The 18,594-nt window shown below is 34.9% G+C and overlaps 1 protein-coding gene across 10 annotated transcripts in view; it reads right to left on the bottom strand.

Annotated features, from left to right (window-relative positions):
* Positions 1-18,594, bottom strand: part of SLC16A7 (solute carrier family 16 member 7) — a 160,605-nt gene that overhangs the window by 20,362 nt on the left and 121,649 nt on the right. The window lies entirely within an intron of this gene.

Raw genomic sequence — 18,594 nt, 5'->3', positions numbered from 1 at the left:
GCTAAATCAGCTTTTCTACCTTCTGTTAATCTTGCTATTTTAGTATTAACGGTTATCATTCATGACATATTTATCATAATTTCATTTGTAGCATTAAAAAATAACATGATTATGAAAGAATGCTAGAAAAGCACAGAACTTTGAAAAGATGCACGTGAATTCCTAGATTCTGGAACATTCACAGTTCAATCCTGTTTAAGTTAATAGGAATTGACTCCATTAATTAATTGCTCATCAAAAATTAGATGTTTATCACTCTGTTGGGAAGGTAGTGAGGGGGATGCTCTCTGAGAAACTACGTAGTAGATGACTAGTTTCTCGTTTCAAATGGAGAAATGAATAAATGGCAATGTGGGTTATAAGGTAGCAAAAAATTGGTTGTGGTTTTATAACCTCGGGCATATCTCTGAATATCCCCAGTTATCATGCAATCAGCCATCTGCGCTCAAGCAATCATGGGGATATTATCTTCAAACAGAGGTGGGTTCTCATATCTACAAGAATCCCAGAAAAAGCAAGTCTTTTTATTTCTGTCAGGGTTCCATTCACTTGATTGAATGATTGTTGAAAATCACTAGGCTAAGTGATTTTTAAGCTTTCTTTATAAAGTTTGACAATCCTATGCCCTTGTAACTTGTTCTGGAATTCCTTTATTCAGTCAACAAATACAGATAGCGCTGGTTACATGCTAGACATTTTAAGAGTTTCCTTAGTTGCTGGGGGTAAAATGACCCTACCTCACACTAAAAGAGTGGTGGTGGTCATATTCTAAAGGAACTGAGTTTAGTAAATGAGAGTGGTTCAGACACATAAGGAAATAATTAGAGAAAACTGCAATCTGCTCATAAGTACGTATATATAAAGTAAGGTATTTTTGAATGTTTACACCTGATCCTTAAAACACTTTCAGATACATATTTACTAAAGTAATATTGTGTCTTCTGTCATATTCTTACTTCACAAATAAATAATAATCTTATTTGCATATTACACCGAATAATTTCAAAATACGTATCAGAAACAGCCTATAGATTTGTTCTTGTTATTAAGCTCTTTGCAAAAACACATGAATATGTTAGAGCTCATGTTATCATTTTAATTTTGACTTAACTTTTACAAGATGCATACTATATTGATTTTCAGTGCTTTTACAATAATCCTCAAAAGCATATTAAAGTATGTTTTTGAATTTAAAAATCAATTCAGACATTTTCGGACAAATTAAATCTTAGTTCACTGATCAGTTTGAGAGTAGGGACTGGCTTTACTAATTAAGTTAGAGGGCATCATTTTCCCACACACTGAATGACCTAAGTCTGCATCTCCAAAATTTTCACAAATATAGACTTCAAACATGTGACAGACAAAACTTTTAATTACAAATACTGTATTGAAAAAGGTGTATATTTTAATTTCTCTACCCTTCATAAGCTTATTGGATTAAAAATTTGTCTCTAAATGATAAAAGAGCAGTGTAGATATTTATTATTTGGTAAATGTTTTTGGTAAACTTCTCAGAAGTTGAGAAACTTACTGACTGAAAAATAATCCTTTTGTAAATGAGATGCTTTCCAATTCTCTGTTTTTCATAAAATTAAGGGAAGACGTAATTGAATTGCTAGCTAATAGATCATTACAAACAATTTTCAAAGAACTGACTGATATTGCTAAAATCAAATAATTTCCATTATTGTTTACTTTATTATGTGAACAATTTACTCAGTGCTTACTTTTTTAGAAATGAAACAAAACAAAAAGGGAATATAATTGAGACGAAAACTTGTATCTGCTTAGCTAGCAACAAAGATTATTTATCTGGAGATACATAGGAGGCCCATTTATTTCATTAAAGATACCTTTCCACTAAATGTTTACTTTTTGTTTAATAATTATCTTATTTTGATCACATTTGCTGTAATAATATTATAATGAAGCCCAATAAGAATAATTCTGTTAACAAGTAGTGCCTTATGATCCCAGAAAATTTTTAAAAAATTTATATTTATATGCAGTGTTTTTGCAAAGAAAGCAAAAAGGGATTAGAAATACTTAAAAACACAAAAATAATTTTCAGAAGTATAATAGAAATATAAGTTCAAATAAAGACAGAATGCAAAATTTACCATTTCATGGTCCTATGCTCATTCATTTAAATGAATGACAGTGGTCATCAAACCATTTGGTATTTAGATCCCATTGTTGCTTCAGAAAGAAGTCACCATTTCTGTTCTTTCCTTGCACAATAATTTGTAGTAGAGAGAAAATTCTAAGAAAACCTCTAGACATGTTTGAGCTCTGGGAATTGTTGCTTGATAGTGAATGTGTCTAACGGACATTTTGCAAGGTCACTGGCTAATTTTAAGCATACATAGAAATAATACACAAGCTCAGATGCAGATTTTCAAAATTTTATAAAACCTAACATCCAATTCACAGTCAATGTCATACTACATACATACTATTATAATAAAGAAAATGTAATTATGAATTTATCTTGAGACATTCCATTTAGATATTCAAGGTAGAATGAAACAACTTAATAAGAAAGCTTTCCATGATGAATTCTAAGAGAGGGTATAAAGACAAAGGCTCCTTATTTATCCATGCCATTCTGGCTTAAGATACACAACTTATGGAATTTCCCCCAAATTAAGGCCAGAGCAACTTTGACTCCAAAGTTAGACACAGTTCATAAAAGGCAGCAGATTGGTAAACTTTCTTCATGTGTTAGCTTGAGTCAGTTTATATTAGAAAACAGTTCAGCCAGAGCTAAAGTGTACCACCCATCCTATATGGGGGTGATATGGTGAGGGCCCAAAAAATGAAAGAAAGAAGCCCCTTAGCAGAATATAGTGAGCAAAACTGGTAAGATCAAACACAACAAGCCTAAGCCCCATCCTACTTATTCTTTCCATAGAATGACCACCTTCAGAATTTCTCTTTGAGTAAATATTGGAATTATGCCCCAACACCATGCAAATGCTCTGAATTTGGTTTAGAGGTCTGACACCAAGGGAACAAATAGAGAAATATGTGAAAATGTATAGCCCTGCCCAGAGTTTCCTTGGGCATTTTGGCATTGTTATTTCCAAGGAATTATGACTCAGCATCCAGCATTTTCTTCTGTTTCTTGCTAAGAATGTGAATTGTTCACTTGAATAGTTATTGCTTAACTAGAAATGCCAAATACCAGGTGTTCACTGATACACACAGGTACTCATGGTATGTGTTCTAGAGAGCAATCTATGCTTCAAATAAAACTGTATATTAAGATTTGTCACGCTGATTAGTTAAAAAGAAACATAAAATAATTTATGTTAGCCAAACAAAGGTAAAGGAAGTAGAAGGGTTGAATAAATAGACTCAGATGCAACAAACTTTACATCTTTATAACAGGCTACTAGTGGGAGAATCACAAATGCATTGAGATTTTATATGTTCCATTACAAACAATAAAGAATGCCTCTGTATATCCCCCAAGTTGAACTTAAATACTAAATGTATGAACCAAATATTCGAAGAGTTACAGACCTATTGTTAGACATTGAGAGGACACAAATGTTTCTAACACAGGAAAAGAAAACACAAAGCAAAAAACCCTAAATCTTATCTACTGATTATTTAACAATGAATAGTTCCATGTTCCTGGGACTCACTCTGACTAAGCTGCACTGAATGAAGGCCGTAGAGATCAAGAAAAGTTTAAAATATTCCACCTGCAAATACAAGCATCTTTGGTAGTAATCCCTGCAATTAAAGATCATATTGTCAAGAGACATCTGAATTTCTTACAAATGGAGTTAAATATTGGAAATATTGGGAACTAGCTGGTTACAAATACATTTGGTTTAATATTTAGCAAGCGAATCCATGTACAACGTTATCAAATATTTAACTAATGGTAATGAAGCCATCAACCAATTTATTTCTTGATTCACATCTTTTTACTACTTCCAAATGTAGGTTTACTGTAAAGCTAAAGCAACTTAAGCTCCAGAGCCCTGTACTTGCATGGGTTCCTTGCAAGGCCTAAGGGCTTAGAGATATATCCACAAGGTCGTATGCTTAGTAAAATATGAAAAGATGCTTTTATATTTTTTTTCAAAGAGATTCCTCCAAAAGATACAATATTTCAGGAACAACGAATTCTAGATTTACTCCTAGAAATGCCAGTATTTTTGTCTGCAATATAAATAAAAATCTCAAGATTAGACAGTTTTAGTTTCACAAAACCTGGACTGTTTTGTTCTTGGAATAGCAGAGTTATATTGTCTGTGTACTTCTTAGCTGCTATAATCTATGATTTTTTTAAACTAATGTGGTCCATGGAGGTGAAAAAATCCCAGGGTGCTAACAAAAACACTTAGTTTCTCTATGGCCACTGAAAGCAACAGGCCATCTATTTCTGATCCACAGATAAATCTCATTAGAAACACATAATAGCTAGGTTTAATGTTATTCTAATAACGACTACAATTGAAGAAACAAGAAGTTTATAAGGACTGACCTAAAATAATTCTGCTGAAAAGACACAGCTTTCAATGTTTGCATAATTCACCCCTAAACAGACCATTGTTCTATCACTCAGAGGCAGAACATCAAAGCATACTGAACTAATATGTTTTCCTCTGAATTTATTCCAAAGTTATCCAATAAAATATTTCTTGGTGAGTCTTAAATCCATAGGTCTCTAGAGAGATGTTGATTTCTATTTATTTTAAAAAAACTGTATCCCTTTTTTGGAGTCTAGATTTTTTCCTTCGTCTAATAACTTGTGCAGGAACAATGGAACATAAGTGAAATTTATAATTTAATAATTCCCTAATTATGGCCAAAAGGTACTAAGAAAAAAGCCCATAAATAGGAAGTAAATTTTACTTGGTGAATAAGAAAATAGGGTACTATTTTAATGTTTCTAAGAATGTAATCGCCTATGAAAAGTGGAGCTCTACAGATAGACAGGTAGGTAGATAGATAGACAGATTTTAATTTAGGTACTGTACTAGATACTTCTTTACACTTTATCATAAATAGTATGATAGGATGTTTGCTTAGTTTTACCATTCTGAATAAGGATGAAAGTTCCAAGTTACATGCTTGTCATTATATTCATAGCCAGTAATTATCACACAATGGATTAAAATATATCTACTTTTAGAAAATAGAGAAGTCATTCCTTAAATAGAAAAAAATCCATCCAAAAGAGTCATGAAAAATCTGGTCGTTAACCCAAGAATATTTTTATATTAAATTACATAATAAAGTTGACAGCCTTAAAAATAACAAGACCCCCAAATGAAAAAAATACTACTAAAATAATGTTATTTTAAGGCAGTCTAACAAATGAAGATGCGTTTATTTTTCAGACATAGATGCCCCCAAATCAGTTAACTGTAAGGCACACACTTATGGATATGCTGTATCTGATGGAAAGTAAAGTATGTATATTAATATAGCACACAGCACAATCACTCTGATATAATGCTTTACAAAAAATCAGGAAATCTTTATCATCAAATCTCAGATCAACTTTGTAAGTTAGTGACTTAGGGTAATTACAGCACCTCTGAAACTCAGTGTTCATTCTACAGTCTATGGTCTATAGACTACTTCACAGGATCTTTGGAGAATCAAATGAGGTAATGAATAGGAAAGAGTTCTGCAATTGTTAAAGAAATAAGTTCTATTTCCCCTTCCTACACAAAGATCACCTCTGCTTACACCCTTTTCAGTTATACAGCTCCATCTACACTTTTCCTACGCCAAACCTAGAGAGAAGGAATTACTAACCTGATTGGTTAGAGTCTGAGAATGGATTGAACCTATTTGGCGATATCATCTGCTTTAAAAAATGTGAACTAGGCACCTTGCATCCTCTTAATCATGAGGTTTTACTTCTATGTTCCTCTTTTCTTACTGGATTTGTGTCATTCAGCCAGACAGAAGCGGGTAAGATCACAAGATCTAGATATGTGGTGGGGATCAGGGAATAGGAAGATACAGTCTAGTGTTTTAACTCATTAGAACACTGAGTTAGAAAACAATTAGAAAAAAATTATGAATATACTGTATTATTTTTCCATAGAGATATATATACTTTGAATCCTCGTATTAAATGATAATTTCATTGTTATATGTCTCTAGCTGACAGAACTGGCTTGAACAAAACAGGTTTGAATTGTGCAGGTCCACTTATACGTGGATTTTTTTCAATAAATATATTGAAAAAATTTTTGGAGATTTGGGACGATTTGAAAAAACTTGCAGATGAACCATACAGCTTAGAAATATCAAAAAATTAAGAAAAAGGTATGTCATGAATGCCTAAACTATATGTAGATATTGGTTTATTCTTATATAGACATAAGGTGAGTAATATTTAATATAAAAATAATGTTATTTTCCTACTGTTTTATGACTTGGCTTTCAAAGAATTACATTATTGTACAGTATGCGTGTATATCAGCCTATCATCACAGGTAAGTGGTTTTTTAAAAAAATGTAACAGTGTTTCCAATACTGTATTATGAATATGACTGCAACAACATAGCCATAAAAATTTTATAATATGCATTCAGTTGTGTATAGGTTAGGCTATGGTGAAGCAATCATATCAATTACACTAGGCTACCATCAAGCAATCATACTGCTGCTTCTTCATGATCAATGCATAAATATACTTGTAAATAAATATGAATTTCTTTTTCACAATATCTTTTCATTTTTGAAATCTGTTAGTAATACATATAACATCTACAGTGTTTTGTATAGTGTAAGACAAATGTTGATAGAGGTACTGACAGATGATTCATCTCGTAAACAAATGACGTAAACTTACAGTATCGATAGATACAGTCAGTACTATAAAGGTATTTTCTCTTTCTTATGACTTTCTTAATGCTTTCTTTTCTCTAGCTTACTTTATTATAAAAATACAGTATATAATACATATAGCATACAAAATATGGGTTATCAACTGTTTATGTCATCAGTAAGTCGACAGCAGGCTAGTAGTAGTTAAGTTTTAGGGAAGTCTGAATTTTAGACCATGCAAGGGGTCGGTGCCCCTAAACCTGTGTTCAAAGGTCAACTGTAATTAATAATTGATTTATTCAAATATGTAGCACAACAATGACTTTATTATAAGATAGTTTAATAGTTGTAGTAATTTCTGCTTAAATGGTAACTTAATTGTTAGAGCCTTTCTTTCACATTACTATGTAACTATATGTATGTATGTATATTTCTTAGTAGTGAACTGTCATTCATTTTAAACACAAAGAACACTAAATATTGCTTGCCTGACTTTGGGGAAAAAGAGCATTGCAAGGACATCTTCATCCATGAAATCCCTAATTATTCTGGTGTCTACTTTGTCAATATTCTTCGAAGGAAAACTAAAATAATTTCCTGCTAGATTCAAATGCAGGGGTGTAGAGCCTCTGAGGAATACCGATATGGCTAGAACTAAACTGGGATACTCTTAAGGATCCTCTTTTGTGTGTGTGTGTGTGTGTGTGGTACACAGGCCTCTCACTGTTGTGGCCTCTCCCGCTGCGGAGCACAGGCTCCGGACGCGCAGGCTCAGCGGCCATGGCTCACGGGCCCAGCCGCTCCGCGGCATGTGGGATCTTCCCGGACCGGGGCACGAACCCATGTCCCCTGCATCGGCAGGCGGACTCTCAACCACTGCGCCACCAGGGAAGCCCTTATGGGTCCTCTTGATGAAGATACAATAGTAATGATACACTAACTTACAGTCTGCTTTTGCTCGGCTTAACATTAAATGTGAAAACCATCTTTTTATTTTACTCTCTAAGCTTTCTTTAGACTTTACTATAGAGGTTCCAAATCCAAAATTCCAAACTAGAACTCTTTAATGATTACGGAACAAGACAGCAAGCCCTTTCTAGCATTTCTGCTGTGTATATCACTGACACCTCAAAACTAGTTGAGTCACAAATATAGCTTCATTCAAGCCTCTAAAATAAAATTTTCTTGGCTCCTGTATTTCTGATTATATTTAGTGACATCACTGTCCATTCAATCAAGCCAAAAAGCTAGACATCATCCTAAATTACTCCTTGTGTTTCGTATCTGACATCAAATTAATTACAAAGTACTGTCAATTCTAGTTCCTAAATATACTTTAAAACCATTTTCTTCTTCCATCCTTGTTCTGTTTTCTTACTTGAAGTCTGCACTGCCTATTACAAGACACAACTAGATGACCAGAGTGATCTTTCAAAAAGCTTATTATTGATCATGGTTTTTCTTCTTAAAACTGTTGTCTATCAGCTTCAGAATAAAGACTAAATACCTAAAAATGAGATATGGCCCATTCATCATGTTACCTGTCTTCAATTTCACAGTTTTCCACTTTGCTTTTTACATTCTTTCATGATCTATTATCTTCCTCTTATCCTTTGCTCTCTACTCAAGTTTCTACCCATGTTTTGCTCTTCCTTTAAGACTCAAACTCCACCATGTCTATGAGGGTCTGTCCTTGGAGCCTTGCTCTCCTGTTTCCAACCACTGACGCCATCTATTGTCAATTGTGGGAATAAATCCCACCACCTCTTGCCTTGAGTTCTTATTAAAACCATGCCTTAAAGTATACTTTCCTACCCAAATCTTGTTATCTCAAGTAGATGGTCATCTCCTTGAAGGACAAATGAATGCATTCTGCTTCTCTCTTTTCCTGTGGTACCAATCATAGAATAGTATACTTGATATGTGTTACTTGGGTTTATACTTGATAAGTGTTACTTGAGAGTTTAATTTTAGTCTAATATTGGTGTGTATTTAAATATATGGTAACCTCCATTACATAAAATTTATATTTTACTTACTCTGAAATAGTCCATGATAAATATATATTAAGAAGCAGCAGTTAAAAGAGCCAGTGGAAATTGCATGTTAAATTTATGTTTGAATATAATGCAAAACCAGAGGGCCACACAGTATTTCATTTAAAAATACCCTCATGGTTACCTATGAGAAGGCATGGTGATGTGCATGATATTTGAGAATGGTTACATGGAATTGGTAGACTTCTGACTTTATCCCACTTTATTGCAGACTTGTTCCTTTTTTTTTTTTTTTCATTTTAAAATGGTATATTTTCCTGTGTGGCATCAAGAAATAAAACCCACCATAAAGAGAACTCTTATTCCCCATGAGCTGATGTAAAGCAGCTTACTTCTAACGGCCGCAATGCATCATAAATTCAAAATGAATTAGTGGCCATTAAGCCACAGGCTCCCCATCATTTGTATTACAAATGATGCTTAGACATCAGGCATTACTGGAAACTCCTTTCATCTGAAGAATGAAATTGATATTCTTCAGTCAAAGCACATTAAAATGGTCCAATGAAATACACCGACTTCATGAAGGATATATAGCATGTTATGCTTGTGATGAGAATATTATTTAGGTTTCCTAGTAGCAAAAGCATTTCTTCCATTATAAAAACTATGTTTCTGAGGTAGAAGTTAAATATGTCTCAAATCAAAATGACTTTTCAGGAACCTAGCAGTGGTATACTACTTACATGTTAGCTGTTTGCCACCTAAATCGCAAAGCACACAGAGACCATTCAAAATATATTCATGAGCTATAAAAGACAATTTTGCTTTCACTTTTATATCATGTTTTAAACACTTTTCAAGATGATTTAATTATACAGGAAATGTATTGGGTTTTATTATTGGTGTCATAGAAAAGGAAACTTCCAGCTGAATTTTAAGAAACTAGAGAGTAATGCACGAATGTATGAATTTATAGCAATATATGAGGATTTTTAAAAATATGGTTATAAATCTCATGAAACAACTCTTCTTAATCTTGTCATAATTTTTCTTTCAAATATAACTTTTGAACAGTATCTAATTACATAAATAAAATAATTACAATAATCTAAACCATCAAAGTCTCCAAGTCCACATCACCAATTATAATCTTAAGGAAATTTTAGGAAGATCTGTGATTCTAACTAACCTGAATCTCTCAGATTACTGTGTGAATTCCCTCTATAGCCAGAAAGTCAGGTTTGAATTGAGACAACTGGCAGCATTTGCACATTTAGGGTGTAAAATTACCATTTAAATATGTTTGTTCACCTCCTAGATCCCTTCTTTTGTCTCCCTAGTGTGGCCAAAACCTCAGGGATATCTTTCATATACTAGTGAGAATAAACTGCATACTTCTTCAACAAAGACATTTAAAAAGTGATCTCTGGGATTTCCCTGGTGGCGCAGTGGTTAAGAATCCTCCTGCCAATGCAGGGGACATGAGTCTGATCCCTGGTCTGGGAAGATCCCACATGCCATGTGCCACAACTACTGAAGTTTGAGCTCCTAGAGCCCGGCTCTGCAACGAAGAGTATCCCTCGCTCTCCACAACTAGAGACAGCCCATGCACAGCAATGAAGACCCAACACAGCCAAAAATAAATAAATAAAATAAATAAAAATTTTTAAAAAGTGATCTCTTGGGCTTCCCTGGTGGCGCAGTGGTTGAGAGTCCGCCTGCCGATGCAGGGGACACGGGTTCGTGCCCCGGTCCGGGAAGATCCCACATGCCACGGAGCGGCTGGACCCGTGAGCCATGGCTGCTGAGCCTGCGCGTCCGGAGCCTGTGCTCTGCAGCGGGAGAGGCCACAACAGTGAGAGGCCCACATACCGCAAAAAAAAAAAAAAAAAAAAAAAGTGATCTCTTATGTCAACTCTTACAGAAATTAGCTCTTCATCCAACACCCTCTCTTTTGCAAGACAGATGCTGGCAAGAGTGGGTAAGAAGGCCTAGAGCTAACCAGTCTAGGAGGGTAACTGGCTCTCAGTTAAGCACTCAGTCACTTTAATGGAGTGAACGGTGATGAATCATAAAGGGAGGGGTCAGTATGGAATGTCAGTTCAACTTTTATGAAGTCCCTTAAAAAGCAGCAGAAAAATAAGAACCTTGGGTATTTGAGAAAATTAAGAAATAAAGGAAGGAGGAGGTTGAAACTCCCTGAGAAGGGCAGAAGTATGAAGACAAGCCAGTTAAAAGTCACACATTATACTTTAGTCATAGACGGTCCTCCTCCACCCTTTCATGTACCTGCTTTGGCTTATTTCCTTTAGAACCCATAAAGATACAAGAACCATTACGTTTCTGACATACAGACTCAAAAACGTAACATTTTAAAGTATACTACATGCTAATGAGGCTTTTCTCCAATATATGTATATTTGCATGGCAGCACCATTTCAGTGTATGAAGACCTTCACTCTTTTGTTTATTCCATTTGACTTCTCACAACAATCTGTAATGAATAAATATCACGGAAAATTGGATGAAGGCAGTCAAAAAATACAAACTTCTAGTTATAAGATAAATAAATACTAGGAATGTAATGTACAACATGATCAATATAATTAACATTGCTGTATGTTATAGATGAAAGTTGTTGAGAATAAATCCTAAGAGTTCTCATCACAAGGAAAAAAAATTTGTTTTTCTTTTTCTTTTATTTTGTATCTATATGAGATGATGGATGTTCACCAAACTTACTGTGGTATCATTTCATGAGGTGTGTCAGTCAAATCATTATGCTGTACACCTTAAACTTATACAGTGCTGTATGTCAATTATATCTCAATAAAACTGGAAAAAAATAAAAATAAATAAGTATCACTTGAAAAATCATTATTTTACAGTGGAAAAAACCAGATTCTCACATTGGCTCAAGGACTTGTCTGGAATCACAGCTCTCAAAGGTGGAGTTGAGGTTTGACCCTATGACTTTTACCTTAAGGTGAAATGTACAGTACTAGGAAATAGTATTTATTTATATTTTAGAAGAGCAGCACCCAGTCATTTTCAGAGCACTGTCTGGGTTGGGTGTGCATCACATGATCTCTGTGTAAAGAGCCAGGAACTGCATGCTAACCACAGTAGAGATGAATAGGTCAGGCTCAGAGTTTAGGTGCCTTGCGTGAGGGTCACATGGCTAACCAATAGTAAAGACTAGAATGTAGTCTTTTTATTTTAAGTCTAAAGTGCTTAGATAGCCAATGAACTCAAGGATTGGAAAAAGTAGAGATAAAAGTTAATGAGACATAGCTGGGACTCTTATCCTGCCGCCAAAGACTTCAAAGCACCGAGCTTGGGGCTACGAGGCTTGCTTTCCTACAACTAGTCCTGTGATCTTATGCCAGTCATTTAACCTTTTAAACTTCAGTTCTGTAACCTAGAAAATGATGATCATATCCTTCCCCAAACTCAAAAGTTGTTCAAAATTCAAATGAGGTAATGCATATTAAAGAATGTTAGAAATTTTAAAATGCTACACAAATATAAAATATCACTGCTTTCTGTCACTCAATTTAAGGTTTTCTGAAAAAGTCTTAATGGTAGCTTCTTCTTTGACTCAGTTTTGAACATATGTAAGAATAAAATATCTAAACATGTTTGAGCTTGAATATTTTGCATTTAACTTGTAGTATGCATTATTAACTATTTATTCTATAAAAGGAATTAGATTGGCCCCTCCATCACACCAAACAAAACAAAACAAGAAAAGACACTTGGCTTAAAGACATTTAGAACCTGTCCAGCAGAAATTTAATCAACTTATTTGTTTTAGATTACACTTTCATGATTATTTATTTTGTAGAGTGATAGATTTTCCTCCCCTTTTGTTTATGATCTATAAAGAAAGCTCTCTATGGGTCTTGGGCTCTATATAGGAAGGCTGGATGGATAAACACTGCTGTAGATAGCATAGGTGGTGAAGAGACTTCAGAGTTTGAAAGTTCCTTAGCTCTTTTAAGAGTCATATTTCAGTGGAATAGAAAAGTACTAAACCATTCCATTCTGAGAAGCATGTAGTTCAAGAGAGAGTTGCTGAGCATAAATATGCCACCTGGAATCTGAATACATCTCTTAATAAATTAGGAAAAGAAAAAGTAAAATATATGGACTTGTTCCAGATACTCAGGCAAAATGTTGTCTGAAATATGGCCATCAACCTAGTGCTCCTTAGCTAAGTCATTCTCTGTGTTTTTTGATGACTTCCTTGGTTTACTTAATAATACTGCTTTTTGCTTCACTAATATTTTACTCAGTTGCAACTACATAACAGTGAGTCTCATATATACTCACTTAATTCTCACACTTAAAATGTATTTATATACTAGCATAGGAAATAGAGAAAAATTTTAGAAACTCCAGCAGTTTATCATTTTAGGAGCTGTGTTTCCTGGTTATTTTTAATTTTAGGGAGCCCAGGGTTTTAGAGCAGATTTAAGAATATTTATGTGGATGGGACTAAAAGATTGAGTTCTTTTTGGTAGATGGTGCTCACAGAGATGTACCTAAGTAAGTGTTGCAGGATTTTTTCCTTTTGTATTAGGATCCCAAAGAACACTGACTACAGTAAGGAAATATGGTAGCAATAAGTGATGTGGACACCTGCAGGGTAAGCCTTCGATCATTCCTGGTAGATGTGGAGCTAACGGTTGAGAAGCTCTCTCCTGAAAATTAATCTAGATTCCCACAAGTAGTTGGGTCACAACTGACCTCTGTGTAGACACTGCAGTTTTTTAACAAATGTGAAAGCTTGAAGGCCACCAACTACAACAAAAGTAGATTCTCAATAATTCTCAATAATTTTAAAGAATGAATCTCTTTCCAGATCTACTTTTAACTTTTCTCACAGAAGCAGACAACTGGATAGCGCTACCTAGGTATCAAAGTCAGCTACAGTGTCAGCAAGCCTTATCGTGCTATTTGAAATCTGTGTTTAGCTTCTCCTGAACTATCATTCTGTTTTCAGATGCCTACTTTGATCCGGCTGAGTTTAAGTGACGAATAACAACTTGGTCTAAGTGAAAAATTAATGAAACAAATCTTTTTACAAGGTGAGGATTCATCCCTTTGTTACGTGACCACTTTAAAAACCATAAAGGCATCTGATTAATAAAACCTTCTAACTATAAAACTCTTCAACTTCACTAGGATGAAAAAAAAAAAGCTGGGCTTCCTGTAGAGAAAGGTGAGTCATAAAAGCATTAGTTTTCACAGATAATTAAAGAATTAAGGCTATAAAATTATAATCAAATGAAAGGAATGAAAATGTTGAATTAATAATGATATGGGAATTAGAAAAGTGACATTTAATAAAAAGAAACAAAAGAGACACAGAGAGAGTGAAGACACCATTTTTCCAGACAATAATTTTTCTTTTTTTGTCACAGAAGACTTACACAAAGAAGTCAGAAAGAGACGATGGGAAAAGGGAAGGAAATACTCACCTGACCTGCCTGGTAATCAACTATTATTATTGGTTATAATACCAATAGATACCCTCACCTCCTATGGGTTTTCTAAAATTGTGTAGCTTTTAATATTAAGCTCAAAATTAAGAAAAAATGACTTTAAGGGGAAAATTGGGTAATGATGAACTTAATTATCCAAACCACGCACGGGCATGATTAATGAGAATGCGTTAAGTATCCACTGATGATACGTATGGGGGCATGACTTTCACCCAACTTAATGGCGCCACTAACAATCTGAAGTGGAAAAGTACTTCACAATTTTTAATTTACAAAAATGAATTAGAAGGTAAAAGTTTAGACAAACTGGAAAAACAATCTCAGACAAATATCTAGGTAGGGCATGTACCTATTTGATATTTCCTTATTTCAGAAGTTGGTAACTTTTCAGAATTTCTAGGTTTCTACTTTCTTGTGTAATAGAAAAAGAAAAGTACACCACAATATCTAGAAGTGTGGGTCCCTTCAGGGGAAAATATGGCTGAATATCACCCCATAGGTCTCACAGCATGGCTGTCATAATCTAGAACATGGTTTGAGGATAGGTTCTGAGTCTTATAAACTCAAATTTTATTTTTGTCAGTAATCTAAGAGCATATTCATCACTTCTGGGCAAACTCATTTTGACTATTCACCATGCTAGTTCAAGACATCATCGTTTATTGGCAGACTGTTAAATGCTGCCAGCCATTAACACAGCCATCAGGGATATACCCTGTGTGTAGCGAAGAGGAGAATATGCGGCAGATGCCTCCATGTCACAAAACAAATATTTAGGAACAGAGAACTAGAATTGAGTGAGTGCCTGCACTCTTCTATCTGGTCCTAGTCCAATCTGCCAAATCCTTGTTCATTCTAATCACCTTAGAAGTGATCTTTCATAGCCCTGCCGTTCTATCAAATCTATCACCTGATACTCTATTTTCTACCTTTCTCCTGTGCACTATGGAGCTCCCATTTTTTGTCTGTTTGTTTTTTGTTGTTTTGGCTTTTTCGAGTGTCATGGCTGTTCCATTATAAAACTACTTCCCTTGCTGCCCTTTCAATTTCAAAACGTTTTATCTCCCACGGAAGTACTCAGGGCCAGGAGGCTGCATATTATGTTCTCCCTGTTTTCTATCAACATCTAAACTTCCTATCCAGCTTTTATAAATCTGTGCTTCTTTGAAGCTGTTTCCATCCAGTTATGGCAACTTCTCCAACCTCCTTTTTGCTGTTGTCTGTTGTCACCTGGGTCTCACCCACTCACTTTCATGGCTGGCTCCTGGCAAAGCGTCTATCTCTACCTCACTGCCGATCATCTTTCTTAGGAACATCAATATACGTGTAGCTTTGTAGTTTCTTGACCTTTTTATTTCCCCTGACCTTTTGACTTTCTTTCTCTTTTTTTGTCGAATTCTACCTCAATGATGCACTGAATGGTCATAAGTTGGAATTTGTCATCAACCAATACGGCACTACCTTCCCCCCACAATTCAAGTGTAAACATCCCCCTCACCAGCTTGAACCTTTCATTTCACTTGCTCTTACTCTCACTATTAACAATTTCTCAGTCTTATCAAGGTTTCCAATCCGTAGAGGCTATTGCTTCCCCCTCCAACCTCCAACATTTATCAAGTTCTCCTACACTTCTTTCCCTTGTAGATTTTAAATTGGATGGTTAATGCTTATAACAACTCCCTCAAAAGCATCCTTGACTCATTTACTCCTTCCTCCATAATGTTCATCTGGAAAATACCTAACTCAGCATGAACTCAGGCAGGTTCCCCTTCCCACACTTACACTAAAGACCTGAAAATTGGTTTAGAAAAATCATAAAACTGTCTTGACTGGTGCCTTTAAATTTCATGATCTCAAACTGCAAATGGAATCTCAACAGTGTCCCAGTGCTGCTATATACTTTTCTAATAATCCAGCTTTTCCACCCTCTGGGATTTCACACACCACTCCCTCTGTCCTCAAAGCACCTGTCCTCAAAGCACCTGTCCTCCCTCTTCGAGCACCCACCTCTCCACAGTCAGCCTATGGAGACCGGAGAAGTCATCACAGGGATTAACTCACCTTTCCATGTCTAAACACCAGACTCTACCTAAACATGCACTCATATTTCTTCTCAATACAACATTTATATCCACCTCATATTTTCAACAATCTTGCTAACAGAAGTGTAATACTCAGTATCAGTTGGCTAAAGTCCCTTCACCATTGGACAGTGTTTGGATAGATACTGACAAGTTTTGCCTCATGACCACTCCTTTTGAGTATCATTCTTACTTAGATGAATAAAAGGATTTAGAATGATTACCACTATAGCCTAGAGGTTCTTTCTTATTATTTAAGGTGACTTTGCATATCTCTATTCTGATCCATTTATGCATTGGTCATAAAATATAAATCTCTGGACAATCTTATTTCCAAATATTGTATCATACAAAGTTCCCAATTGTTTTTTTTTTCCAGAAATGTAAGTAATGATTACTGAGTGGTGAGTTTGGGGAGGAGTTGAATTGAGGGTACTCGGTCTTAAGATAAATAGAACAGAGCACAACCTGTACCATCACAGCCAGCTACACTGAGAGCCTGAAGATGGAGGATCCAAGGCTAGAAGTCAGGTTTCCTTGTGCCCAGTTCAGTATCCTTTTAATTTTCAATATTATTTACTAACTTGCTCACTATTAACAAAGTCATTAAAATCTAGTGGATCAGAAATTGGCCAATAAGATTTTAGACCATATAATTTGATATCAAGCTACTTAAAAGGCAGTGAGATTAGTGAGAAGAAACATAATTTCTGAAATCAGTATCCTCCTCTCTCTTCCTTTTTTTCTCTACCTTTTGTTTCCTTTCTATCTTTTAAACTGGAACATCTACTTAAAAGACGTATACTTACATTTGGTAGTATGGTGGGAGGGAGATGCAAGACGGAGGAAATATAGGGATATATGTATATGTATAGCTGATTCACTTTGTTATAAAGCAGAAACTAATACACCATTGTAAAGCAATTATACTCCAATAAAGGTGTTAAAAAAAAAGCCATATACTTAGTATGTCTATCAGTATATACCTAAAAACTTTAAATATTCTGTTTTCAAAACAGTTAAAAATATTGATTAAAAAACACAGTTGGACCAATTGAAAATAGCTATTCTTTATACTCCAAAGACCTTTCCCAAAGGAGTTTCAAGTTGCTTTTTTTTTTAACATCTTTATTGGAGTATAATTGCTTTACAATGGTGTGTTAGTTTTTGCTTTATAACAAAGTGAATCAGCTATACATATACATATATCCCCATATCTCTTCCCTCTTGCGTCTCCCTCTCTCAAGTTGCTTTTAGTTTAGACATGAATGCTGCTGGAATTCAGGGTACCATTCTGTAATCCATAGGTACAAGGCAACCCAAATTAGCCACATGTACTCATGCCTCACTATAACTGAGATAACTTTAAACATAGGGGAAAGATTAGATTGAGGTGAAAAATGCTTCTGAACTCTACCCTCTAACTAATGGTTTTGATCTCTTTCTCATAATCCAAACTCTACTGGCATGGTTTAGTCCACATTCCTTCTGTGGTCTGTTGAGACCATGCTAAACACAATGTGGCAATTTGAGTGACCTCTCTAAAAAGAAAGATGTTATGTTTTGAACAGTGCCAAGTAAACTGTCAACACTCAAAAAATAAAGTACAATAATAAGAACATGTAGGAGGCAGTTCAGGGAGAAACAAGTGAAATGTCTAAAAGGATGAGGGACTGATTTATGAGGGCTGATTAAGACAACAAAGAATGAATAGGTTGATCAAACAATACTAAGGAAGGTGACGGAATAACGGCTCATATTTTTTGAAAGAAAGGCTTAAACATATTGAAAACTAAAAGCATTTATTATTCACCAAGTAGGATAATAATAATAATCACTATATAGCTGACATTTCTTTAGCATAATTTTCAAAATACATCTGACATATCTCAGAGCAGAAATTATTTTAAATCCATAGACATTTTTTTTTGGTGGTGAAAATAATTTGACCGAGGGAAGTTATTTCTTGTGGAAGAAAGTTATTACATTTTTTTTTCATAGGAAAGGTGGAGATTGACCTCACAAGGAGAAGTAATCCTTAAAGAATGAAACATGGCATCACAGAAGCCTGGAAGTCAGAAGCAGATGTCCTCAGCCTACCACTGCCTCTGTCTGGATGGCTTTGGAAAACTCATAAATTTCTTAGTCTGTTTTCTTATCTGTAAAGTAAAGCAGCAGTAGAGTGAAGAA

Source organism: Orcinus orca, chromosome 11, assembly GCF_937001465.1.
Source record: "Orcinus orca chromosome 11, mOrcOrc1.1, whole genome shotgun sequence".
NCBI classification, from domain to species: domain Eukaryota; kingdom Metazoa; phylum Chordata; class Mammalia; order Artiodactyla; family Delphinidae; genus Orcinus; species Orcinus orca.
Note: the sequence above shows the minus strand (reverse complement) of the source record. Positions and strands in the feature narration are given on the sequence as shown.